General features: G+C 42.7%; 1 pseudogene; it reads left to right on the top strand.

The window, feature by feature from the left end:
• The window catches only part of LOC149229028 (uncharacterized protein At1g01500-like), a 137599-nt pseudogene that overhangs the window by 82990 nt on the left and 26766 nt on the right, over positions 1-27843 (top strand).

Genomic DNA, 27843 nt, shown 5'->3' with positions numbered 1-27843 from the left:
ATAATAATCCACAAATCGTAGCCTGGATTCCAACAGACAAAATCCAGGGTCTTGCGCTCCATCTCGACCCGAGCAGAGTACAAGTCCAAGCATGTGAATACATGAGTTGAAGTCGAACATGCATGAACATCGTCTGATTACCAGTCAATGATGAAAACTGTTAACAGACACGAGAGGTACCGCCAATAATGACAATGGCCCTCAAGGTACTATAGGTACAATCTGCGGCATGCGAATAAGTGAGCTGGCGTCGAACACCCGCAGAATCATTCGATCGGAGGCCAATGATGAAAACCTCTCGTCGAACACGAAGAACCTGCCATTGAGGCATGCAGGCTCCAAGGCACCAGAAGGGAGTCTCTAGATCAGCTTCCTGGATAATGAGCTGAAGTCGACAGGAAGTGACCTTGATCAAAGGTGGGCCATAGTGTTTCCCACATCATTGACACGAGACAGAGGAAAGATGTTGTGGTGATTCAGAATTATGTGAGGTATCAGAGGGAGGTTGTAATTCTGCAGAGGTCAACTTCTCTTGAACATATTGGCGGCATGACAGTGGACTTGGCAGTATTTGACATCAAATGAGCAGAGGTCATGGTGACAAGGCAATGAGCAGATGAGAAGTCAAATAGGATAACCCAAACCCATGGAGGCAAGTGAAAAGCGAGATGAGAGGTTCCCACCCAGACACGAATGCAGACAAGTGCCATGTTCAAGAGCGACATACTGCCGACACGACAATGATTATGGTTCCTTTTTCCCCACCATTTCTGGTGAGTACCCCATTTATTTTTTGATGACAAGCTTGACGGGGGTAGCATATGCTTGTAAGGCGTCATTACGACGAAATCCGATGTCATTAAGTTTTAACGAGTCTGACAAAGGAAGAACTCGGCGTCTTTTCCTGTTTAGAGAGTCTGAAAAGACAGTAGAAAAGTGAACTCCAGGGGGGTCCTTTTTCGTAAAGTTGTGTCTCTCGAGCCCGAAAAAGTATAAAACAATGCTCGAAAGAACCGCCTGATCATTACGATCAAGGAGTACTTTTCATGAGTAGTGATTTCGACCTGAAAAAGTAAAAAAGCTATCGAAACCACGTCGCTTCGTAACCGTTAACGAACCTAAAACAACAAGGGTCTGACGATCTTTTCGTTTTTACGCGGTCGGAAAAGAGTTTAAAGACAACCGCCTCTTATTTACATTTAACGAGTCAAGAGGGATAACTCGGCAATCTTTTCGTCTTTAAACGGTTGGAAAAGAGCTAAAAGTAGGCCAAATTGTTGTGGAGGTAAATCCCCTCTGCAGACAGAGACGATCCCTACTAGCCTAGACCGGGTCTAGCAACAATCACACAATGTTATCATGCAAGTTCCTAATTGCAAATAAAAAGTGGATGGTGAGAACCTACTTGGATTCCAACGCTAGTGTTCGTAGAAGAGATGTCGCCCTCGTTCCTTTGCCTCGACCGGTCACGATCCCCACGATCTCCGTGATTGGACACCTGCACATGCAAAGAACAACACGAATACAAGCATAAAATCTAGTTGATGCAATTATATATCAGTCAGAAAAGATATAACTCAACATCAAACATAAGACAATGGGAGTGGAACCATAATGATAGTCATCTATTATTAATAAATAACAAAGAAGAATACAACCATTGTTCTGACGTCAAATCCTCCTTTGGCTGGGTAGTCAGCTACACAAGTCTTGCAAAGCTTGTTGGGATGAGGAACAAGCCTCTCTCTCTTTGGGTGACAAGAATCTCCTTACTTAGATTTGGCCTTATGGGTGCAAAGAAGGCTCTTGTAGCTTCAAACTCTCTATCACTATACTGGAATTACTGACTAGAACTACTGTAACTAGCTTGCTCAAGGCATAGAGACAAGCTTTTATAGATAGAGAGGAAAGAGATAGGATCAACCACATTATTCATGGGATTGGCTTTATCACTTGGAAACTTCCATGAAAGGTGGCAAACCACTTCCCTTCTATGGAGATTCGAAGCCAAACCATCCTAGCTCAACATAGATTCAGTTGGTGAATGGGTTGAAGAGAACCTTCGGGGGCTTGTTGGTTAAAAACTTTACTCAATTCGGTTGGCGCGAGTGCGACTCTGAGACAGAGCGCTAATAGTGCGCTCTCTTTAGAGGATTTCCCTCATTGGCGTGGGCAGTGAACTGTGTACCCTCGCTAATGCAAAAAGAGCTGTTTTCATGGGTGTTTTGTAGGAGATGTCTTTAGGACATATGAAGCTCATACTTAGAGGAATATGATGCAAGTGGTTTCAGGTCATGTCACTTCTCACAGGTCCCAGAATGAGTCCTCCAGTGTGCGGGTGAGGGGTAATAGGGACGGTGACAAACTGTGAAAAATTGTTGTGTAACAGATGCCCCCTAAAGCATGAGGCCCGAGGGAGAGAGAGGGGTGAAATGCTTTACAAGAACATGCATGACTGAAAACACGGCCGCCGGAGAACCTGCATAAAGAAGTACAACTGATATCTCAAGTACATGATATATGTGGTATGGGCGCAACCATCCATAGCAGAGTACATAATAATCTAGATCCAAGGCATGGACGCAGCCATCCAGAGAGGATCGATAAATAGACTCAGGCATGGTCGCAACCATCCAGTGAATGAGTCATTTAATGCTCATAATAATCCACAAATCGCAGCCTGGATTCCAACAGACAAAATCCAGGGTCTTGCACTCCATCTCGACCCGAATAGAGTACAAGTCCAAGCATGTGAATACAGGAGTTGAAGTCGAACATGCATGAACATCGTCTGATTACCAGTCAATGATGAAAACTGTTAACAGACGTGAGAGGTACCACCAATAATGACAATGGCCCTCAAGGTACTACAGGTACAATCTACGGCGTGCGAATCAATGAGCTGGCGTCGAACACCCGTAGAATCATTCGATCGGAGGCCAATGATGAAAACCTCTCATCGAACATGAAGAACCTGCCATTGAGGCATGCAGGCTCCAAGGCACTGAAGGGAGTCTCTAGATCAGCTTCCTAGATAATGAGCTGAAGTCGACAGGAAGTGACCTTGATCAAAGGTGGGCCATAGTGTTTCCCACATCAGTGACACGAGAGAGAGGAAGGATGTTGTGGTGAATCAAAATTATGTGAGGTATCAGAGGAGGTTGTAATGCTGCAGAGGTCAATTTCTCTTGAACATATCGACGGCACGACAGTGGACTTGGTAGTATTTGACATCAAATGAGCAAAGGTCATGGTGACAAGGCACTGAGCAGATGAGAGGTCAAAATAGGATAACCCAAACCCACGGAGGCTAGTGTAAAACAAGATGAGATGTTCCCACCCAGACACGAATGCAGACTAGTGCCATGTTCAAGAGCGACATACTGCCGACACAATAATGATTATGGTTCCATTTTCCCCACCATTTCTGGCGAGTACCCCAGTTATTTTTAACAAGACTAATGGGGATAGCATATGCTTGTGAGGCGTCATTCCGACGGGATCCGATGTCATCAGGTTTTAACGAGCCTGACAAAGGAAGAACTCGGCGTCATTTCATATTTAGAGAGTTTGAAAGACAGCAGAAAATTAAACTCTAGGGGGGTCCTTTTTCGTAAAGTTGTGTCTCTCGAGCCCGAAAAAGTATAAAACAATGCTCGAAAGAACCACCCAATCATTACGATCGAGGAGTACTTTTCATGATTAGTGACTTCGACCTGAAAAAGTAAAAAAGCAATCGAAATCACATCGTTTCATAACCGTTAATGAACCTGAAACGACAAGGGTTCGATGATCTTTTCGTCTTTACACGGTCGGAAAAGAGTTTAAAGACGACCGCCTCTCATTTACATTTAACGAGTCAAGAGGAAAAACTCGGCAATCTTTTCATCTTTAAATGGTCGGAAAAGAGCTGAAAGTAGACCTCCATTTTTATTCTATTTAACGAGTCAAAAAGGGAAAAATACTCGGCAATCTTTTCATCTTTTACGAGTCAGAAAGGAGCTTAAAGGAGACTCGTCCTAGAGGAACGAGTGGTATAAAGGGTAGCAACTGGTTCCGGTAATGGTGGAACTGCTCAAAACATGTAATGGTCAAGAGGATAGCTAATAAAACCACTCATCGTTGCGGTTCCTCAGGAAAGGAAAAACAACCAAGTGAAAGCATATAATCAGCCAAAGAGATGGCGACGATGGAATGAAAACAACCAAGGCTCATCTAGCAGAATTTAGCAGATAAAGACAACAATCACGAGATGTAAAATGGGTATGGGTTCATTTTTACACAAGCTTGAACCATGGAGAACTTTGCTTGGATTCAGTTTCATGTTTACACGAGCTTGAAACGAAAAACTATGCTTGTTATAAGTTCGCATGCCCCCAACATAATGACGCAAAACAAGGTACATGCCCCCCAATCTTCATTGCATTCAACAAAGTGGATGGAATGAAGGTTGACTTTCGAGATCTTGGAAAGACTCGACTTGGATTTTACGAGATCTTAATCAAAGACTCGATTTGGAAAAGGAGGAGTTGTTTCATTTTTTAATGAGGTTGACACAGTAAAAGAACTATCCTCATAACCCTTGTTTCATTTTTTAACGAGCTTGACACAAGATCAGGAACTATGCTCCGACCAAGCCTAGTTTCATTTTTTAACGAGCTTGACACAAGATCAGGAACTATGCTTCGCCAAACCTAGTTTCATTTTTTAAGGAGCTTGACACTGGAAAGGAACTATGCTCCACCCGAACTTCAACATAATGAATAGAAAGTCGGGGCTTCCAAGATTGCCACTCCTGGTGGAAGGGAAACATCTTGGAAGTCAGGGCCCAATGCCCCGAGGACACTATGCACGATGGCGGCATCACTGGATCCAGGCATGGGATAGGTGGCCACGTAGTTGATCTGTGGTGGGGCAGATGCAACTGGTGGATGAAAACTAGGAGGGGACGACAACGGCGCAGGAGGCATCAGGGGACTAACAAATGACACTTGATCGATAGTCACAATTCTTCCATCGTGCGGAAAGCAAACCACACGGAAAAGCGAAGAAACGAGGGCCCCCATGGCGTAAACATAGTTGCGACCAAGGAGAAGACTAAAGTCTAAAACACCTTGGGTAACCAAGACGTCTATATAGACGGTTTTGCCTCCCAAAGTAATAGGGAACTTCGAGAGAACTCCTAGAGATGGACAGGCTCCTCCGTCGAAGGCCAACAGATTCTGAGTGACTGGCCCAAGCTGCGGGGAACCTAAAGCTTGCCAAGTAGTGTACGGCATGAGACTGACAGACGCCCCTTCATCCAAAACAGTGCCAGGTACTACCTTAGCACAGGCATGTACTGTGATCTGGAAAGGCATATGGGATGGAAGGCGACTAGCGATCAGGCGATTCCAATCAAAGGAAGCGACCAGACTACTTGGTGGGGGAATCATATGATCGCCCCCATGTGCTAAAGGAACTGAAGGAGAACGTTCAGGAGCAGATGGGTTAGGAGAGTCATTTCGGGACTCAGGAGAATCTGAATAGACGAGAAGAACATGGGCATGATGCTCTTCCGAAACAGAGTGATCGACGGGTAGTGAACTCGAGTCGACACTCTTTCCAACCAATGGTTGGTCTGGAACAGGTTGAGCATAGCCAAGTTCGGGAAGAGGAGGCTAGACAAGAGAAGAATATGAATCAATCTCTTTGTCAGTAGGGGAACGATCTGCGGCTACAGAGAGACGTTAATAACCAACGGGAAGTTGGGGTGAAGGAGCTGTAAGACTTTCCAAGACAACGGAGCCTTTATCCATGAGTGGACAAAGGTGAAGGGGATGATTGCCTTCACAAAGTCTACAGGGGATTCGAATCTTCCCTTTTCCCTTACCATTCCCAACTGATAAGGTAGCATCGCCGTGAGCCTCAGTGGATGATGAGGGGCGGGCCGGATCACGAGACCATACTTCTAAGACCCTGGGGATGCCAGGACAATCACGAAGAAGATGGTCCCCCTTGCATAATCTACAAGGAAATTTGACCTTCCGCGGAGGAGCAGAAGGTGGCCCGACTTCAGGTGTACTCGAGGGGGTAGCTGCACTTGTAACCTCTCCCTTAGGAGCCTTCTTCTTCTTCGTCTTCTTCTTCTTCTTCTTAGCCACCTGGTTACTCGAATCGAGACTTTCACCAGGTGAAGTGGAAGATGATGATGTAGAAGTGGGCGTAGAAGGGGAGAGATCCACCTTAGAATCAACATGATGTTGTTCAGGTGGAGGGATTGATTTATCAGACGGTGAGACGGCAGGGACCAAAGAGGATGAGAACAACCAAACCGACAACCCAACAGTTAACCCTGGGAGGGACAACGTTGCCATATAAGGAGCACCAAAATTTCCAAAAGGAGCGAAATGACCAGGGTTCCCGTCAGAGGGGATCCCTGGGTTGGTGAACCCCGGAAAAGTTGCCATCGAGAACGAAAAGAAGCCTACTCCAGCTAATGCAAACAAGATCTAACTAGGTAATGTGAACGCGGTCGAATAAATTTTAAGACGCAAGGACACAACTTGACCTTTTCATGTTTTAAGAGTCGAGAAAAAGAAAAAAAGATGACTCTAGTCTCCTTCGAATGTTTAGTGAGCCCAAAGTGACAAATGCTCAGGTGAGCCTTTTCGTTTAAGGAGTCTGAAAAGGATCAAAAGTGACTACTTTGGAGAACTAGGCAAAAAGGTTTACCAAACAAATCCGTAAAACTGCATATACACCTTGGCCGTCATATGAAAACCAAGGACTTCCCGTACGGTAGTCAATCTTCCCGAATGCTGTGTTCGGTGCGTTACGGCTTGTAAGGCGGCAGACACGTCTTCCTGTGGATAAAGGATGATAACCTAGTGGGGTCTCCCCATATACTCGATGGTACGTGGGAGCTCAAGTCCGTGCTAGACCACTATCGAGTCACAAAAGGAGGAATCACCCAACCATAATGTGAAACAATAGTGACTAGGTTTAACGACGCCGGAACACATCTCTAGCCTAGACCTCTAGATGTTGGCGTTAAGTTCCAATGCGTTATTAAGTTTATTCAGTTCATTTTATGCTTGATCTTGAATTAGGTTTCGGTTTTCAGGTCCTACCGTATGTAATCTCTCACAATTCCCTAAATGCAAGCTATATGCCAAAAAGTATCATTTCGTTCGATGAACACTAACTACGAGAGAGTTGAGAACTTTTCAATCAAAAAAAATGACCATAAACAATTAAGAACCACTCTAATGCAGCTAATGGCAATAAACAAAACTTTTCTTTAAAGTCACTAATCAATGAAAAGCTCTATTTTCCATTAACTAATTCAACGCAAAAGAGACTGTTCGTTTTCTTTTCAATGGAAAAGTGCACTAAACAAATTTTGAGAGATAATAACACTGAGTAAAAGAGACAAATTTCACTCAATGAGAATGCAATCAAGTCCCCGAAATACCAAGGCAGTCCTTCAAAACAAAGAAAAACACCAAAGACTTCAATGAGCCATGTGATCTAGGCCCAAAACGAAGCCGAGCGGAATCCAAGTGAAAAAAAGTAAATCACTCGAATAACGCAATAAAATACTTAAAAACCAATGAACAAGTGCAAGAGAGTAACCAAAAATTCGACTGGAATGATAGAAGACCAAAAATTCGACACGTGAAGCCACTAGATGTCCTAGGGCTAAAACGTGAAATTGATAGAAAATGGCAAACACCCAAAGTATGCAAATGTAATCTATGCACACTTTTCATTCATATCCTGAAAATGAGAATTCTAATTGTGCAAGTGTGATCTATGCAAGAGAATTCTCAAACACAAGATGATTGTAATCTAAGAATCAATCAAGTGCAAATCAAGAAAAACGGGTAAGAGTTCCAAAGATAATAAAATAAAAACACTCAAAGGCGATTAACACTCATACACAATTTAGCCTCATACAAAATTGTGAAAAGACTGCGACAAACCTCCAAGTAATGATCAAAGGAAATCAAATTAATAATTTGCCAAAAAAACTCAAAACCAGTCAAACAAGACTCTGACACACTCAAGTGATTGAAAAAGGTGTAGCTAGACACAAAACCCAAGCTTGGGAGGCTGCAAACAAGCAAACTGGAAAAGTTCACAGGCCTGGTGCGATTGTCAGGTGGAAAACTAGCACCAATTGAGGATTGGCGTGGGTTGTACACTGGCAAGTGGCGCCAATTGGCGCGACTGTCATGCAAAAAAGAGCGCCAATCAAGTTTGCTAGCTTAAAAATAAAAACAAGCAGTCCAAGGCTTGGTCGACAGCATGCAGACAGACCAGGCAGCGAGAGACAACAGAGCATCCAACCCAAAAAGCTATCTAAGCAATCAAAACCAGAGAAACCAAAGAGACAAGACAAACTCCCAGTTGTTTAGTTCGTAAACCAAACTGGAAATTGACTGAAGTGGCGTTTATCTACTTCGCTAATGCAAAGCAATAGCGTTTCGAAGGCTATCTGGCCGTACTTCAGGCTCTGTCTAAAGTTTACAAATCGAACAACAAGCTAAGTCCCCAGCGGAGTCGCCAAATTGTTGTGGAGGTAAATCCTCTCTGCGGACCCAGACCGGGTCTAGCAACAATCAAAAAATTCTATCACGCAAGTTCCTAATTGCAAATAAAAGTGGATGATGAGAACCTACTTGGATTCCAACGCTAATATTCGTAGAAGAGATGTCGCCCTCGTTCCTTTGCCTCGGTCAGTCACAATCCCCACGATCTCCGTGATTAGACACCTGCACATGCAAAGAACAACACAAATACAAGCATAAAATCCAATAGAAGCAACTATATATCAGTCAGAAAAGATATAACTCAACATCAATCATAAGACAATGAGAGTGGAACCATAATGATAGTCATCTATTATTGATAAATAACGAAGAATAATACAACCATTGTTCTGACGTGAAATCCTCCTTTGGCTGGGTGATCAGCTACACAAGTCTTGCAAAGCTTGTTGGGATGGGAAACAAGCCTCTCTCTCCTTGGTAACAAGAATCTCCTTACTTAGATTTGGCCTTATGGATGCAAAGAAGGCTCTTGCAACTTCAATCTCTTGAACTCCTGGAACTCTTACTATCACTAGCACTCTGCTGGAACTAGAACTATTGTAACTAGCTTGCTCAAGGCATAGAGGCAAGCTTTTATAGATAGAGAAGAAAGAGATAGGATCAACCACATTATTCATGGGATTGGCTTTATCACTTGGAAACTTCCATGAAAGGTGGAAAACCACTTTCCCTTCTATGGAGATTCGAAGCCAAACCATCCTAGCTCAATATAGATTCAATTGGTGAATGGGTTGAAGAGAACCTTCGGGAGCTTGTTGGTTAAAAACTTTACTCAATTCGGTTGGCGCGAGTGCGACTCTAAGACAGAGCGCCAATGGCGCGCCCTTTTTAGAGGATTTCCTTCATTGGCGCGGGCAGTGAACTATGGACCCGCGCTAATGCAAAAAGAGTTGTTTTCATGGGTATTCTGCAGGAGATGTCTTCAGGGCATATGAAGGTCATACTTAGAGGAATATGATGCAAGTGGTTTCAGGTCATGTCACTTCTCACAGGTCCCGGAATGAGTCCTCCAGTGTGCAGGAGAGGGGTAACAGGGACGGTGACAAACGATGACAAATTACTGTGTAACACTAGGATATTCATCAAACCAACTCAGATCTACTTTTGGTAGCCTTAGCCTCTTGTCTAAGGAGATCAACCTATTTGGAGGAGAGAAAACATGCAACAAAACCCCAACATATCTTCTGACTTGTCCTGAAACCAACAACAACCTACCTATAGCTTCTCAGTCCTGCAATAAGAAAATAGACTCACCCAAACCAAACCCAACCTCTATGTCTTTCCATTATCTCCACTCGGTTGTCTCAAAGATGCAAGTGAGATGTGTCTAATGAGAATGTTCGATGCCTATATATATAAAAAAATTTACTTATGGAGGTGAAGCCAACCTTAACATTTTGCAGGCAAATTTGAATTTCAAATTTTCATTTTTCCCGCCTTAATAAGGTCATGACTTATAGAATTTCTTTGAAGTAAATAAATATTTTTCCTTATCCAAATTTGGTGATCTTAAGGTCGATTTTGGACCTCTCGAAAAGAGGAATTTAATGCGACAATAATATTCCTCAAAGGAGTAGACCAAAGTGGAATTTGGATCTAGTTTCCAATTTTAACACTTATACTAGACAACAACATGCAATTCCTCATTAATAATTTAGAAATTGGGCACCTTTAAACTACAGGGAACTTCCATATTTCTTATTCTATCCTCTTTTTGAAAAATATGCCACTCACTACTATACCAAGGGGTTTTTAAGACATTTAAGACAAAATTACCATTTCGTCTTAAAATGATCAAATTGTCTCAACTATTTACCTTTTAATTATTTTAAATTAAAAATGGCTCATAGGCCCTTTCCCGCTTGACTAATTAGAGTTCCATAGAATATCATGTTTGCAGCGTGAGATTTAGCCTAAGTTGAACAATGGTCTGGATTCATCATTAGCATGAGGGATATTTGGGCATGCACATGAGGAGAAGAACAAGGCTGCCCATGGCCAGGGTCATCCCACGGTTCTGAGGGCTAGTGCACTTCTAAAGAAGAAGCCCGATGTGCCCCCACTGTGACCATTAGGATGGTTCAAGATTTGTCTCTTCTATGTCTGATTGCATTTGTGCCATGTGGAAGGAGCCCCACAGTCGGTTACCTTGCGGCACCACCATAGGATCATGGGTGTCATGCTGGAGATTAATGGTGCTGTAGTGTTTTCTTCTCAAAGATGTACGGAAATAACCCACTTGAGGTTGTGGATGACAAACAATATCAACAATATAAATGGCTGCTAAACATTATAGATATGCAAAAACTGATAGAAATAAAACCTACCAAAATTCTGATCTATGCCATAATCACAGTTAAACAACAAAAGGAAATAGTAATAACTCCAATCGTCCAATGGAAACCAAATATACAAAGAATAGTTTTATTATAACACATGTGAAGGGAACAAATATATGTTACTAGTCCTCGTCTATGTGATGGGTTCTTGGCTATCCTCAAACGTCTTTAGCTTGTGTAGAGTCTCTCTCCTCTATAATGTATAAACCCAACAAAAGTACGATGTGCGACAATGAAGATAATTAGAGTTACAACAATGAGTGCAAAAATGAAAATAATCAAGAGTGAATAATGAATGCAAAACCCTTATATTTATAAAAAAATATTGATTTATCCTTGAATAATGAGCAATAATAAAGTATTATTAAACCCATTCTTGGAATAACCACTTGGAATATTTTATTATATTTGGTTAGGAGGGAAAAATTATTTAAACTTTTAGTTAGAAATAATAAATAAATAAATGATTTATTTACCATCTCAAGGAATTAGTTAAGGAATAATAAACAAATAAGGATTTATTTAATTATTCCTATGGGATTTAGTTGAATTTGATAAAGAATAATAATTAATTTGTGACTAATTAATTATTCTTAGAGAAAATTAAGATAATTAATGATCTCTCTGTTTATTTTTCATGATTGGGTCAAATATGAAAAGGAATAATAATTGAACAATTGTTTAATTAATTATTCCTAGAAGAAAAATAAATAAATAGTGATTTATTTCATTATTCTTCATGGGTTTTATTATAAATTACTTAACAAAGGTGGTTTGTTAAGTAATTTCTCAGAGTGAAAGCAATTTTACTATGGTAAAATTAGCTTTACATGGTGTACTTCGATCCATCTAGTAAATTAAGCTAGATGATAAATTTTTGTTGATAACAGATTTCCCCCCCAACGTACGAGTGTTAGGAGCAAAGAATATGACCGAAGCACGTTGTAAAGACACAATCACTAGACAACACAGGGAATTCAGAGAGAGAGAGGGACCAATAAAGCTAAAGTGAAAGAGGATAGGGACAGAGGGGGTGAGACTAATGAAAGTCTCCTTTTATGTTGTCATACCAGAGCTCAATGAAGCGGGGGAGGCATACCCATACCCGCCGAGATAACTTAGTACAAAAATAATGGTTCGCCCAGAAAAATAAAACTGAGCAATGATATACATGTTGAATGATACATGACATGCTGGTATAACAGAGCCATTAAATAATACAATGTGTAACATATACATAATGAACTTGGAAAAACATGAGCTAGGACTGAATAGAATAATATCTTAGTACATGAGATACAATGACCCTTCCCTCAAAAATGGGTGGGAGGGAGGGTAGAGCAATCGGAGAGGCCCTGCTGAACAGGGAAGGGATCTGCAAAACTGAATGGATCATCTAAATGAGACATGCATGCTATGAACAGTGCGATCGGTAGGAACCGAACCCATCAAATATGTGGAACTGCATTTGAGGTTGTAGCATAATGGGAATGCATCCAAGCATGTGGGTGACTACGCCCTCATGAGGTCTGAAACATCTCACACACACCCGGGAATCACTAGTACAATTTATTACATCAATGGACCATCAAGTGTATGAATCATGAACATGAAACAACCAAGTCAAAGGGAAATAATGAAACCCTCTCCTTGATCTGAGGCGCCAAACAAGAATGGAAATTGGAACCAAGATACACCACCCTCTAGGCCATTCTTCTAGAATAAATGAGCTGATGTCAATAGAATAGGGCTCGCGATAGATGAGGCAATGAGGATCCTCAACTAAGGCATGAGGGAAAATAGTAATGTGATTGATAGAATGACACCAGGGGTAATGGGAAAAGTGGTACTGAGGGACAAACATATGACTTCCCTTGTTAGAGCATAAAGTGCATGGTTGAATTGACAACAAATGACTCAACTCCAGAGGGGATGGGGGTAGTATGACTAGAGGCCAAAATGGGCAACACAGGATGAACGATATGCAAAGATGGACGAAATACTATGGCATGATATAATGGGATGTGAAGTAGACTCCATGGATGCAAGGGTGACTCATCGTGGATGCTCTAAACAAGGGTGACTTGATGACGCTGCCACACAGAATAGGCCCGCTGGGGACCATGAAAAAATGAGTAAACGATGGTTACTCATGACGAAAATCAAAACATGGTACAACAGGTATGAAGAGGAGGTGGAACTCAAAATACAAGTGCCTCTTTATGAATAAATTTGATTTTGAGAGGCATAAAAGTGACCCTTCTTGGAAAAATGGATTCCTGGTGAGCTGTCAAATCATCAAAAAATGAGGAAGACCCATTATAATACTCAATGAGAGTTTTCCAATGGTGCTACCGGTTCGTAAAAATGAGCTACTTTTTGGTTGGACTAGTTGAACTGTGAATTTTCATATAAAAGGGAATTTTCCCTCCAATTTGAGAGGAGGAGAAGGCCCTAAATCTTGTGGAGATCGTAACGGAAAAACTAACCATTGGAATCGAGATCTGAAAATTTCAAGCAAGTGGCCTTACTTGTCTAAAGATGGCCTTAATGCTTCTTGGAACGATGGTTCCTAGTGAAGAATTAAGGGAAGAGGAAAAAGAGAATGAACTACTAGAGGAGGTCTATAATCATCCTTGCCCACTAAGTCAAACATGGAGACTACATGGACATAGAGTAGAATATTTGAAGATGTGGTATCAAACATCTACGATGCGATGTGCATATGACTCACTAGAGAGGCCGATAGGACAAATTATCCAAGGAATGGGAGAATAATCGACCATACCTAGATCTAGTGGGATCTAGGTCGAGACTTATGTTAATCAATTGAGAAGATGGCCAGGGGAAAACCATCATGACCCCAAGCATGGGATAATACTTGAAAACATATGTGATGGAAGGGACTGATTTGGTATGCAAAGGCGGGAATGATTCCCCCTAGCAAGAGGAGTTTGTGGAGTGTCATTGTGTTCTAAGTGCTTGAAAAAGGGATTCAAGCATCTTTACCCAACTTGGCATGAGATCCTTGAAAGGATGATAATGAAATGTAGGGGCCAATGTGCCCCACCAGTGTGTTATGGGCATACTAGATGTATTTAGAGTGGTGGACTCCAAACACTTATATCTTTTATGTCATACATAATATGATTATGCATTTTAATATGATGATGATGGTTCACCATGTGTTTTGTTTATGGTTTTCTTTTGTGGTATACATTTAATAAATTCCAATCTAGAATGTTATTTTCAATGGTACCTACATAGTTATTTTTGGATTTAAGAACATGATTGAAAGTGATGGTTTCAAATTCACGTACCAACAACTTAACTCGTAGATATTTTCTAAATAGGACATGGTTATGTACATGATACACACCATTCAATTGCATGACAAGTAGCAAGGAATCCAAACGAACATGGAGATGAAAGATGTGATGAGCAAGGGCATCAACTAACAAACCTATCATTGCATCATATTCAACCAGATTATTGGTGGCAGATTCAATGAACACGCCGTTTAAAAGGACTAACGTATCCAAGTAGGTGAAAATGGCCCAGGTTTCCGAGGCTAGATTTTTGGAGAAGTGACTCGTACCATTGGTATGACCAATATATGGTGTGGATGATGGATCCATATGAAAGGTGTAAAAGAAAATGGATGAGATGATGCAATCTACCTAACTTCATGGAAGAAATAAAGACATGCAAATCAAAGGGATGTGCTATGAGAAAAATTTCTTGAGGTAGAGTGCATTGGGAGAATTAGGAAGGAAATGGCCTTTAGAATCCTCCAAAATATTACCCCTTGCCTAAGTGCAAGGGTAATTAGGGGTAGAGATCGCTTCCATGATGTCCTCATCAGATTGGAAGATGGGCAGATAGGAGGAAGACTGACTAAATGATGCGGTAGCATTACCTAGTGCATCAACCTAAGAAATAAGGTTCACATACGCATCATCTTGAATGGTAGAAGAAGAACTGGTAAACGAAGGATCTACGAATGTTGAGACTTCGGATTCTATCGAAAGAGGTTCGATAGAACCACGCGCAAAAACCTTACGAAGGATTGCCTGTGAATAACTCAAGGATGACGATAGGTAAAGGATATGGCATGTGGTGTCTATCATATCGACATCGGAGGGAGGGATCACCATGGTGGGACCAGAGTCCCCCTGTTCTGGTTGAATAGGGGTACCAAAATCCATGTGTAGAAGAGTAGGTGTTCCACTACGAGTGGCCTCGTATTCACGGAGCACTTCAAGGCAATCGTGAAATTCATTGAGACGAGGGAAACAATGGGAATAGTGACCATGATGATCACACAGGGCGCAAGGATGATTTGTGTGCAACTTTCTGAGTTTCTTGGGCAGACCCGGTAAGTTAACATGGACTTCAGGGATATTTGACTCATGAAACATTTCATGAACGAAGGGTTTGAGATGAGGGAGCTCAGGGAAATTATTGGTGGCATGCCCAACAACTTTACACAAACCGCACGAAGGTGACGCCTCTAGGGCCTTAGGGACTACAGGAGCTTGGAGAGACCTATCCTTAGGCTATTTCCTCTTAGCATTTCCCCCCTGTCTGGATGCTTTTGTAATAGGAGTGGGTTCCTGTTGAGGTTGTGATGGAACTGAAGTAGCAGTAGGGGCCGTAGGGACTAGTTGAACTGCGCTCAAAGCATGATAAGGTCTTAGCTAACCAAGCGGAATGTCGGTAGGAGGATCTATGTATCATACTAGGATCCCAAGAGTCATGTTAGGAAGTAGTGGCAAAACCATGACATGGACAGAAAATACTCCCGAGGGGGGGGAGAAGAAAGGTATTTGGCATGCAGGGTAATGCCTCAGTGGAATAGCTCCTCAATGGTTGAGATCTGGAGGAACAGTTGCTGGTGGAAACATAAGAGAAGCACCCAAAAATGGAGGAGGTCCTGGGGGGTGGATCTAGAGGGCTCAACGAGGATGGCAACAACAGGGTGTTGAGGAGCTGGCTGTTGATTAGATGTACCAGACTGCTTAAGGGCAACCCGGGATGCTTGTGCCATGAAAACACTCATAGAGTTAGTCTTTGAGATGGGAGGGGGAGGACCAGGGAAAGCACCCAACAATGAGGAATCTTTATAGGCTTCGGGTGAAACACCGGTGAGGGGAGGTGAAGACTGCTTATTTGACATTGATGAGATAATGGAATCGTGGAAGGTCAAAGATGTCGGATCGTAGTAAGTCAACTGATTGATGGTAACGATCTTCCCTTCATGGGGGAAGCACATCTTGCGGAAAACCACAGATGTGACGACTGACATGGCATATGTGTAACTATGACCTAAGAGAATTTTGTAATCCAAAGAGGCATCAATGACTTCAATGTCGATGTGGACAGTCTTGCCCACAAGGGTCACTAGGCAGTTGCAGTACATGCCAAGAGGCTGCAAGGAGTGTCTATACCAAGCACACAAAGTGATGGTGGAGGGGAACAACTCAGGTGACTTAAGTTGTTTCCAAACAATAATGGACATCGCACAGGTGGATTCACCTTCGTCAATAATGCATCGGGAGATGATGGCATTATGGACTCTAATTGGTATCTGGAAAGAAACAGATGAAGGGAATGGGGGATGTTATGATGTATCAATAGGGAAGACAATCAAATGATCATCGGAAAGATCTACTGCAACCTAATGTCCTTTGAGATAACCTAAGGTCAATTGGCTATGCCAAAGCATCTAAAATATTTTGTTTGATTTTAATGGTTAGATGACTAGTGAACTGGCTTTTAACAAGTGCCTTAAACTTAGAAAGATATCTATTAAAAAAAATGGTATTTCTTTAAATACATATGGTTATTTTGATTTTAAATGTGATGGATAAGAAGAATATCGAGAAACATAAATGATTTAATATTCAGATAGAGTATTTCACCATTTACAAGTAGAAATTGAGAAAATATTTTTTCCTAATTAACAAAATATAATCAAGTCATTTCAAAAATAGTGTGAAATTTAAATCCAAAGAGGAATTTACTAGAATAGACAGTCCTATAAATTAATCTCTTAATTAAAATACAACTTCACAGCAGATTCAAAATGAAACTGAAACTCAATTAGATTTTCAATCAGATGACTATAAATGAAATAAATATATGAGGAATACATAATGAAAAACATAAGAAAATAACTCATGGAGAGACAATCCATATCAATTAAATCTAGAATCTTTTATTCAATAAAAAATGCTCCATCTTAGTACAAACCTGTCTAGTAACTAGGTCAAGGGTGCAACCCTAAATACTTCGACAGAATGAAGTATTTAAACAAACATACAAAATATTACAATCAATGCCTGAGTGACGAGGCATGCTATTATTAATTAAAATTTAACAAAAAGAGAAGCAATTTAGTCCAAAAGAATGAATTTGAACATCTGGCCCTGCTTTGATGGAAAATTGTTGCTGAGTGGCCATTATTCTGGTACTATGTTGGCCAAGCTTATATGTCTCCTAATCCTGATATTCACACAACCTTTCCCACCGTTCTTCATTTGGAATGGATATTTTAGTTACTCTACGGTAGATTTCATCTACCTTAGTATACCTGGAAAAAGTTGGTTTTACAGTAAAAATATGTTTTTATCTCATTCTGAATAAAACATATGTTACTGATGGCCTCATAAAATGCCCTTCTTGTCATGGAACCTTTGATGATGGAGGAATTTTTTGTGTACTTGGAAATGTATTGTAGATTCTTCAAGTATTCCTCCCTGGTCATTAGCTTATCATTGATGACAAACAGTTGAGGTAGACCCTTCTTGTTTAAGGCATCAATCCATGTGAAAAATCTGTTAACTGTAATTTCGAGAGTGTGACACTTCTCAATTAATTGTCCCACCAGGTTCTTTTTAGTCAGGACTTTCTTTACCTCCGGAATGGTTTTATTCCTTTCATCAACTCCTAGATCATCCAATTCCTAACTTCTCTTAGAATTGAGAAACCTTATGTTGTTGGCTATAGAAGGCATCTCTCCCAGTTGAGCATTTATATTGGCAGTTGTCTGGTTTTCTTTTTCCATTAACTCATTTTGCTAAAAAATGATCTGGATACATGGCCAGATTTCATCAATCTCCTCTATGATGTTGTTCTAGATAATATCTTTGACACTACCAAGAGTGTAACCAATGGAAGATTCAGTGGTTAATTTCTTCCATGCCTCAACTTGATTCTGAGCTCTCTGAAGCTCTGCTGCATGAAAAATGTCCCACTTCTTTTGATGATCCTCTAGTAGTTTTACTTGTTCTTGTAATTTCCTAATCTCTTCAGTCTGCAGGGACATATTTTGAACTGCATTAGCTAACTGGTCTGTAGCCTCTCCTGTACTGGTGGTAGCTAATATTGTAGTCGAAATGACTATGATGGGAGGTGCTACTAAAGGAGCAATATTTTTAGCAGCTTCTAGATAATATCTTTGACACTACCAAGAGTGTAACCAATGGAAGATTTAGTGGTTAATTTCTTCCATGCCTCAACTTGATTCTGAGCTCTCTGAAGCTCTGCTGCATGAAAAATGTCCCACTTCTTTGGATGATCCTCTAGTAGTTTTACTTGTTCTTGTAATTTCCTAATCTCTTCAGTCTGCAGGGACATATTTTGAACTGCATTAGCTAACTGGTCTGTAGCCTCTCCTGTACTGTTGGTATCTAATATTGTAGTCGAAATGACTATGATGGGAGGTGCTACTAAAGGAGCAATATTTTTAGCAGCCTTCTCCTTTTCCTTGATTAATTTCTCCATCTCTGTCTCCATTTGTTTCGGATGAGTAGTCTATTCTATGATGAGTTTCATCATGTCTGCCTTTTCAATTTTTGTTTCTACAATATCCTTGGCTAGAGGATCTTCAGTAGCTGGGAGTTTCAATTGTTTCCTTAGTGCTACTATATCCAGATTCTTCTTTCTAATCAACTCTTTTGCAGCATTGATGTTTGCAGGATCACAGCCAAGTTTAATTACCAAATCTTCCAAGGTTTTAATCTTGGTATCTTTGGAAAGAGCTGAAACTTTCTCCATCTTTATTTGTGACTAGCCATTTGCTAGTGTCACCTGCAGCTTGGACAAGGTCATAATTGTGCTAGTTACAGTAGAGAAAATACTTTCTCCAATCTTTTTATGCATCTCCATTTGGTCAATGGAATGTATGTCCTTGATATCAAACTCAAAAGATGTCTTCTTATAATCTAATACTCCTTTGGGCTGAGGAACTTGTGCCTGAAGGAATGCCATCGGCATTTTCCCCTTCTCTGTGTCCAAGGTTGAAAGCAGCCTACTTTGGGCACCAAAGGTTTGTTTCCAAAATTGGTTTTATGTGTTCATCTTCAAGGCTTCATTTTTGACCTTTATTTCCTTGAAGACATCTGTTGGCTTGTAGGGGCCTGACCCAGGTTCAGAGGTGATTTAGCCAAGAAAATCCCAGTACTACTAATCCTTTCGGCAATAGTTCGTGGAGCATAGACAGAGGTCTCACCCGAAGTAGTATGGGAGGGTGCTAGAACCAGGTTTCTGCACCCTGGGGATATCTAATGAGCTTCTGGGGGTCCACGGTTTGACCCTATGTACACGTCGCTACACACACTTGTTCTTCCTTCCCAACCTGCGATGCTACTTCCGCGCAGTCCTACTCGGTGCACAACCCGTAATATCCAAGTCCCTTGCTATTTAATCTATTATTATCTAGTTACTTAACTTGTTTATGTAAGACTAATGATTATTACATCATATTCAACAATCATACCAGTGCGTGCGATAAATAAAACAGTATAAACGTAAAGAAGGTAATACACAATAGATACACAGAAATAGGAATAAAATTCTCTTTATTAACCTTCAATCTTGATTATAGACTTGATACTACCCTACACACTCAGCTGCAAAGGTCTGCACACTCAGTTGCAGACTCTACTAGGCCTCTGCGCACTCAGCTACAGAGCCTTTCCTACTACTACAACCCAATGCACTTAGACTCCTACTCTAAGCTCGAAACATTCATCTTCTCTTCTCTTCTTCCTTTGCTATCTTTACAACTTATAGCCTCACTCTATTTATACAATCCCATGGTCCACGGAGCATGGGTAGGCCAGCATGACTTTACATTACATTAACTCTTGGGCAGACAACCCTATGACTTAACCTATACTTCATGCTTCGCGCCCACAAATCGCTGAGTCTTTACAAAACCTTTGACTAAAACTTAGGCTTTGAGACCCAAAACATGCTATGGGGGGATTACATGCCCAACAGGCCCCCATTACAATCATCATGACTCGTCCCAAGTCACTCTTCTGGTGCGGCGAACTTGGCGCAGAGCCCCTCCAATTGGTCCCGTACTGCTCGGAGGTCTGCGACACACTGTTCTGCGGTTTGCCTGATCTACTGCATGCGCTCCTCCAATCCTTCTTTGTGAGGATCCACTACTTGTCTTAGTGCATATAGTTCTTGCATCTGTGCAAGCTTGCCCTCACTATCAGTCGTAATGGTGAAAACCTCATAAATCCAAGGCTGGATGCGTGCCTTGAGAAGTGCCTCTTTCTGTCTAGCGGTGTCCACATGCTCTTTCAGTGCCCTTGCTTGCTGCATCTTTGCTAGTCGTTGGGTGAGGATGACTGTTTTTGCAGTTACCCTGGCATTATCATATTGTCGCTGCAGTTCGTGTACCTCTATTTCCTGGCACTGTATGTTGGGGTCCTCCTGCAAGGATGTGAGGATGTCAAAAGCTTGGTCCAACATACGGTACAGTCCTGCACTGACTGTCCAACTTCTTCCAATCCTATTTGAATCATGCTAACACACTGCTCTCTAACTTTCGGAGGAGTGGAAGGTTACGCCTTCATCCACAACTTAGTAATCTAGAGGTTCAGCTCCAGCTGCACTCGTGTTGTTTCCTCGCGTGCGGTACAGAATCCACTTGCTAGATAGTGGATCCGCATCTCTGTTGGTAGGTCTGCAGTGATGGATAACTCTAGGACTTGTTGTCATGCTTCATCCACTGTCTTCACAATGCTGGTTCTATGACGCCAGTTCATCCTCCTTGTAGGCTGAGCTATTTGATGTTGAGCTTCTGCTCACTCATCACTTGAATCGCGCGGCCTTCCTTGGTACCAAGATATGTTGTTATGCCATCCTGCAACTGGTATAGTGTGTCTCGAGGAAGGGTAGCCAAATTTAGGCCAAGTCCCTTGATCCTTCCCACCGCGGCTCTGTAGTACTTTTTCTCTACCGTTAGTGCTCCTTCCGGTAGCACTACGGTATTGGCCATCTTTGCGCATAGCAGCTACTCTCCTGTTGATGTACCTACTACGCCATAGGTGGCTATGGTTCCTTCCTATGGGGGCCACACCTGTAGTTCCTGCAATTGCGCCCTTAGGGCCCCCAACACAATATGTTGTTTTGACATGGCTTCCTGGAGCGCTTCCTTGGTGACCTCGCGAACCGTGTCGCCGATGTCGTAGAGGTCGCCTTCTAATAGTGTGGTTGGTTCAACGACCAATTTGGATGCCTTGAACTTTTTTCGTGGACCCAATCTCTCCGTGACGCATGACCTTTTCAGTTGGGTGGATATTGTGCCCGAGTCCATGCTTTCTTCTATGTCCTCTGATCCATGTCCTGTAGACAAGTTCTGGCCCTCCTCGTCCTGCGTTGTGGTGGCCCCTGTTGCCTGCGCTATGGCTGCTTCTTTGGCGGCCTTTTCCTGCTCTGCAGCTTCCCTTTCTACCTCGCAGAAAGCCCTTATCTTCACAACCGCTTGTTCATTGTGCCTTTGTTGGGCCAACTTTGTGACATGCAACTTGGTTGCATCCTTCTACTTCTATGCTGCTATTCTATCCATCTCCGCAAGATTCGGGACGCGCCACTCGGGGGGCCATGATTCTATCACTAAAAAGATTGCATCATTGATAGCGATGAAGGGAGCTTGGTCCATTGTTGTGCCGAGTCCTTATGTGCCTTGATGTATACATTATGCATGTTTGCCTTGAAGTCTGCAAAGCTCCACAAACTATTGTAGACTCTGGGGGACAGGTGTGGCCATCTATTGATCCACATCCGGATGCTCGCCTCCATAAGCACCCAGAAGATCTTGGTCTCGTGAATCCGCTGGGTGTCTTTGGTGGCCCAGAGCGACACATACTTTGCGGCCTCTGGTAGGTCCTATTCAATACTAGGGAACTAACTATCCTCGGGTAGTTCCCCTGTTACCAGTAAAATAGACAAGAGAAACCACGTGTAGTGGAAGGTCTTGCCCTTCTCCTGGGATTCCTTGGAGTTAGTTAGGAACTCCTCATAGAGTAACTCGGCCTAGTTGAATTGGACCCCTTCTACGCATTGTTCTACTAGTGCAACTACCGATGCTGGTACCTCATCTCCGTGGCATTTTATCATTAACTTCTCGACCAGGAGCTGGGTGGCTATGCGCATCCCTTTATCTTTAATGCTACTGATTGCATAACCCCTCTTTTTCTTCTCCAGTTTGTATTTTTTCTTCATGACCTCTACGAGCACCAAATCTCTACTTTTGCATGCTATCATCGCGGGGTCCTTTCCCTTACAGGGGAGCCGGGAAATCCTATGGATGAGATTCACCATGATGGGAATAGGCTCTTCCAGCCTTAAGTACCCATCATGCACCAAGCATAGCAGTTGCCTGATGACGAAAATAGTGATAGGTGCATGGTGAAAGTGTGGAATCCATAGCAAATGAAGTAATCCAGCCTTCTCCACACCGCGCAATGATTTTTGCAACTCTAGTGTTGTGACTGACCCCTTCGTACTTTGCTTCATGAGGCTCTCCATCTCCAAGTGTGGGAACTTCTCACTATCTGTGAGGTCCCAATCTTCAAACTTCATTGTGGGTATGCGACCCAGGTGTGAGCCCTCAAACACAATTCCATCGGGGAGGAGCGGGGTCTGGAGTGTGCTTTTAGTGGCATCCAAGTCCTTGGGTATCTTGGCTTTCCCTTTTCACGGAGGAACATACTCGGGCAATTTTGTTGTAGCGCGCACCAGCTGGATGTCCTCTTCCATGTCTTCTGTTGCCTTTATCTCATCAATGAGAGCCTGTAGGTCCTCCTCCTTGTCAGCTGCCTCAATGGTGATAACCTTGCCCTTTTCTTCCATGGAAAGTTTACTGAACCACGGATTTCTTGGGGACATGCAAACTAGTCCCTTTGCCTACTTATCTTTCTTGGGCCTCAGCGTCCTAGGCAATTTTAGGATTTCTGGCACGACCCCAGTTTCTCTGGGAACATCATGCACCATGGGGTTCTGCGCGGCCTCGTCAGTGGTTCCTTCTGCAAAGCCCAAACCTCGCCTGGTAGTTGTCATCTTGCTTGAGCTGTCTGTGGTTTTTTGCAAACTTTGGGGCTCAAATCTTGCTTAGCACTCAACACTTTGTGCTCTAATGAACTGCTCAAATCTCAAAAGAACAAGTGTTGACTCGTGGTTAGCCTTTGGAATTTTATAGCGCCTTTTGAATTCAAATCCGAATGTTCCCCCCAGTTCTGGGCCATCAACGCTTTCTTGGCGGCGGATTGCCCCAAATCTAGCCCTTAATTCGTGTCTTAAATGCCCACCGCCCACTCCCTTTTGCCTTAAATTGGACATCTCGTCATGAACAGTGACACCAATGGTTACTTCCCAGCCTACCCATGCGGCAGCGCAGCCCCCCATGCGCGGGCATGAACCTTATGTCCTGCTAATTCTGCGCACACCTCCCTCATCGCGTAGCCCCCAGACGAACTCTTTTAGAGTCCCACGCTCTCTTTAAACTGTCTGGAGTGCTGAGACTATACTCCCTATGGCTAGTCAGGTGGTCGCACCACCTGTGTGAGACTTCAATTCACCTTCTAGCATAGTCCGTGGAAACTCCTCAATTGTCTACGTGACCACCGGCACCACACGTTCTACTGTATGCAGTGTGCTTCCCTGGTTATTGTGTTTGGTGAGGTGCAGTCGTAGCCATGACAGCATAGTCATAAACTCTTGGTGACAATCTTCTAATGCAGTGGTATGGTCATCTATGTCTTGCTTTGTCATCCTTGGTTTATTGACAAGACATGCTTGCGTGATCTTGTTTTCTAGCCTTTTGATTTCAGTGTCCATCCAAATTCTTTTCTTCCTCAATCGTACCCGGTCTTGTTCGAGTTCGCGAAGTCTAAGGTTCCCTCACTGGATCACTTCCTGAATCCTTAGATGTTCATCCTCGCGTAGATGTGTGATTTCTTCCTCTTGGCCATTGTGCACTATCACAACTACGGGAGTCATTACGCGTGGACTCCTTTTTTTATTGTCTTCAGAAATTATGGTTTTTACTCTGTTCTTCATCTTTGGAATCGTCTCCACATTCAGGGTTTTGCACATGGTCCTATAGGCCCATTGAACTGCAGGTACGAACAGGTCCTAGTTAGTTCATCTCGCCTGGTGAACCTTGTTCATTACTCCACACACCCTATTGAATGCCTCATCATGGAGAATTGGTATCACGTGTCGCCTTTCCTGTTGCTGTGGTTTGTTTCGATTCTCTAGTCTGGGGGTGGTGTGCACTTGTGCGGACTGTACAACATATGTCTATACCCATCGGGAAAGGTGGGCATGCAAGTTATTCCATCCTTGTTGATTGGTTTTCGTTTGGAACTGGGCATTTCCAAAACGTAGGTGCATCATCCTTTTGCATCCGCGCCAGTCCTCAAAATTTCCTTGATGTGTACCTCACCATCGTGTGGGTGTTGCGCGTAGTGCCCACTTTAGCGTATCAAACCGCCACTGTTCTAGTACTACGCTTTAAAATTTGCTCACAAATTCATCCACTACTATTAATCCATCATATGTCAACAGTTCTCTTGCCTCTGTTGTCACGCAGTGAAATGATCTAATCATCATGTTGCAATTAAGCGTGGTTACTTCGTGCAACTGATTTTGCCATGGATCTATCTCTTCATCTAAATCCGAAGTGCAAGAGCTTTCGCGCTCCCATGAAATCCTTCCATCTGCAGTTGGATTCACCCAATCCTATTCTCATGCAGTTATCTTGTAAATACAATCAAGATTGTCATCTCTATCATCGTTGCACACCGGTTCAATGTATCGTGCTCCTTAGGCTGGATCGAGCGGTACTACCATGCGTAGTGACTTTTTCTCGAAGATCATTTTGCGCTTCTTCAGATTTATGACTCCATTCATATCGGTGGCCCAGTCTCTTCCTAGTAGTGTGGGATAGGGATTGTCGTCATCGAAAATCTCTATCACTTCAAAATCCGCCTATGCTCTCGCACCTTCAATATCAACTGTTACCCCTTGCAATCTTCCCATGGGAAAAATATTTTGTTGGTTCACCATTCATAACTGAATAGGGGACCATTATAATGCAGGTCTTCCCATACGTTCTCATGTTTGCTTTGGTAGTACATTCACGTCTGAACCCAAATCCAGGATTACCTGATCCATTTCGTATTCACCTATTTGCATAGTTAACCTCATTTCCCTTCTTGTGCGTAATGCATGCTTTCCAAGTTTCCGAACCACGTGCACCTAGTGATAAGTTCTTGTAGTCCTTTGACCACCTTGGTGTCGTGCAACAATTTCATGCATGTCTCCAGAAAGGTAGTGAGCATTGAAGGATCCATCCCTCGTTCTAGTGGATCCTTACTACCTGAAGTGGAGGCCTCCGTGAAGCTCTTCTTAGCATCCATGAATGTCTCCTTCATACGTTCTAAATCAAACTCAAGTTCCTTTGTAGGAGCCTTGCAAACGCACACGCTTTCTTTGGTCTACTTCCCTTTATCATCTCCTATGGTCATACCGCTCTTGAGCATCATGTTTACATTTGGGTCTTCTTTGCATGGCTCAAACCTCATCATTTGCAAATTCTGGGTCGGAGGGGGCTGGAGTACCCCCTTGTCATGCGTCATTGCTATCAGCGAAGGGAATTCTTCTACCTCATGATCAAACTGTGTATAGTACCAACATGATATTCTTGTCAGGTTTGTAAAATCGTGGGCATAATGCCCTGGCCCTCCGCAATTGTAACAAATTAGTTGCCTGCGACCCCTTCCTGGTCCCATTCTTCCTCGACCCCAACCGTGCCCCCGAAATCCAGCACGCGCCATCCCTGCATTTGGGTCAAGGGCTCACGTTTCTGTCTGCACCCTGTAGGTAGGATTCTGATCCATCATTAGTTCGTAGCTTCAGCAAGTGCATTCATCATGGCCTACTGACCTACAGAAATTACAAAACAATTGTTGGGACGTCTGTGTATACTTTTGCAACAGATGACAATTGTCTGTAGTGTGTTTTCCTCCTATCTTGTAGATCGCTTACCATAGGTCAGATGCTACACTCGGCCCTGCCTATGCCTCCAGTCTTAATGGCATTAGCCCTCCTCCTCCCAAGTAGTTTGCGAACACTGGACAACGGTCCTTGTCATGCTCTTGGCCTTTGCATTTTATGCACCATACTTCCTCGCACACCTCCGTCCGAGGTGTCCTGTCCTTTTTCAAAATTTGCATTTTCAAACACAGATTCTGTAGTTGCACGTGGATTTGTTGGACTCCCAACCTAGGGTCTTGTATAGGGGTCTCATGTAATCTCATAGCCATCTCCAATGCTTCACCCTGGGTGGAAATATTTTGATGTGACAGTGTCGTCCTTAAGTGTGGTGTAAGTGAGGCCACAAACCACGCGCGATGTTGTGCATCTTTTACTGTCATATTGGCTTCGTGGATTGTACTCTTCAACCTTTGGTCTAGATCCAAGGGGGTCTCCCCTGGGAGCATCGTGATCTCTTTAAACCTGATGATTGATTGTGTTTCTGATTTTGGCTTGCTAAATTCCCTATTTAGCATGGCCTGGATCTCTATGATTTCTGCGTTCGGGTGGTCATTAGAATGCTTGATATACCATGTTAATGCGCGATCCTACAATGCGCTCACCAGTGTAGCCTTTTTAATATTATCATCCACGATGCCTTGTGCTTGCCATATTACTCTTACCACGAACTAGAATTGGTCCGGATCTTCATTTCCCACTCCTTTGAATACCGATAGTTTGATCACACTCGCCATACTGAATTGTGGTGGTGGCGGAGGTGGGGTGGGTGGAGATGGAGGTGAGGAGGGTGAGATGGGTGGTGGTGTGTATGGAGGTGGTAAATGTGGAATACGCTGCCTTATCAAACTGACTGCGCTTCTTGGAGAAACTTTCGCAAGCTCTTCCTCACTTTCCTGTGAGGGTGAAATTAAGGGACTGTTTTCCGACTCTTCACTACTTCCACTTGAGTAGATCTTCCTGCTTTGTGTAGTTCCAAAAATTTATTATTCACATAACCCGCTTTTCACACAATAGCATCTTAATCCAAGTGTTCAAACATTTAATATACTTACCTCGCGGTCCCTTGAGAAAACGTCGTTCCGCCTCACTATAGTTGATGGTCGTGTTGACTGCGAACTCAGTGATCAATCCTCCTATTATTTGGTCGAGCCAATGGTCCACAACTTACGCTATCTTATCCCCTGATGCTTCTAGTCTGTGCACTAATTCCAAAGTCCACACTATTGGTTTGTCGACCGTACACCTTCCCTGGTTGTCTGCTAACTTCGCGATCCACTCATACATCTCAGAAGGAAAGGACGCAAAGAAAATTTCATGGATTTCTGTATACAAGTAGTGCTCCAACCATTATTCCTTAGATACTCGTAGATTTCTATATTCCCGCGTCATAAACTCGTGAATCTTCTTGCCCAACCAATATTCAATTTCTTTCTTCATTGGATTCCAATGGCATGACATCAGACATCCTTTATGCAGATCTCGGTCCTGACAATGGAACCATTTGTTGGCTTGTATGGGCCTGAACCAGGTTCAGAGGTGAT

The sequence above is a fragment of the Pinus tabuliformis genome, chromosome J (genome assembly GCF_031772625.1).
Source record: "Pinus tabuliformis cultivar Carrire ecotype Pingquan chromosome J, CPIR1, whole genome shotgun sequence".
Lineage (NCBI taxonomy): Eukaryota > Viridiplantae > Streptophyta > Pinopsida > Pinales > Pinaceae > Pinus > Pinus tabuliformis.
Note: the sequence above shows the minus strand (reverse complement) of the source record. Positions and strands in the feature narration are given on the sequence as shown.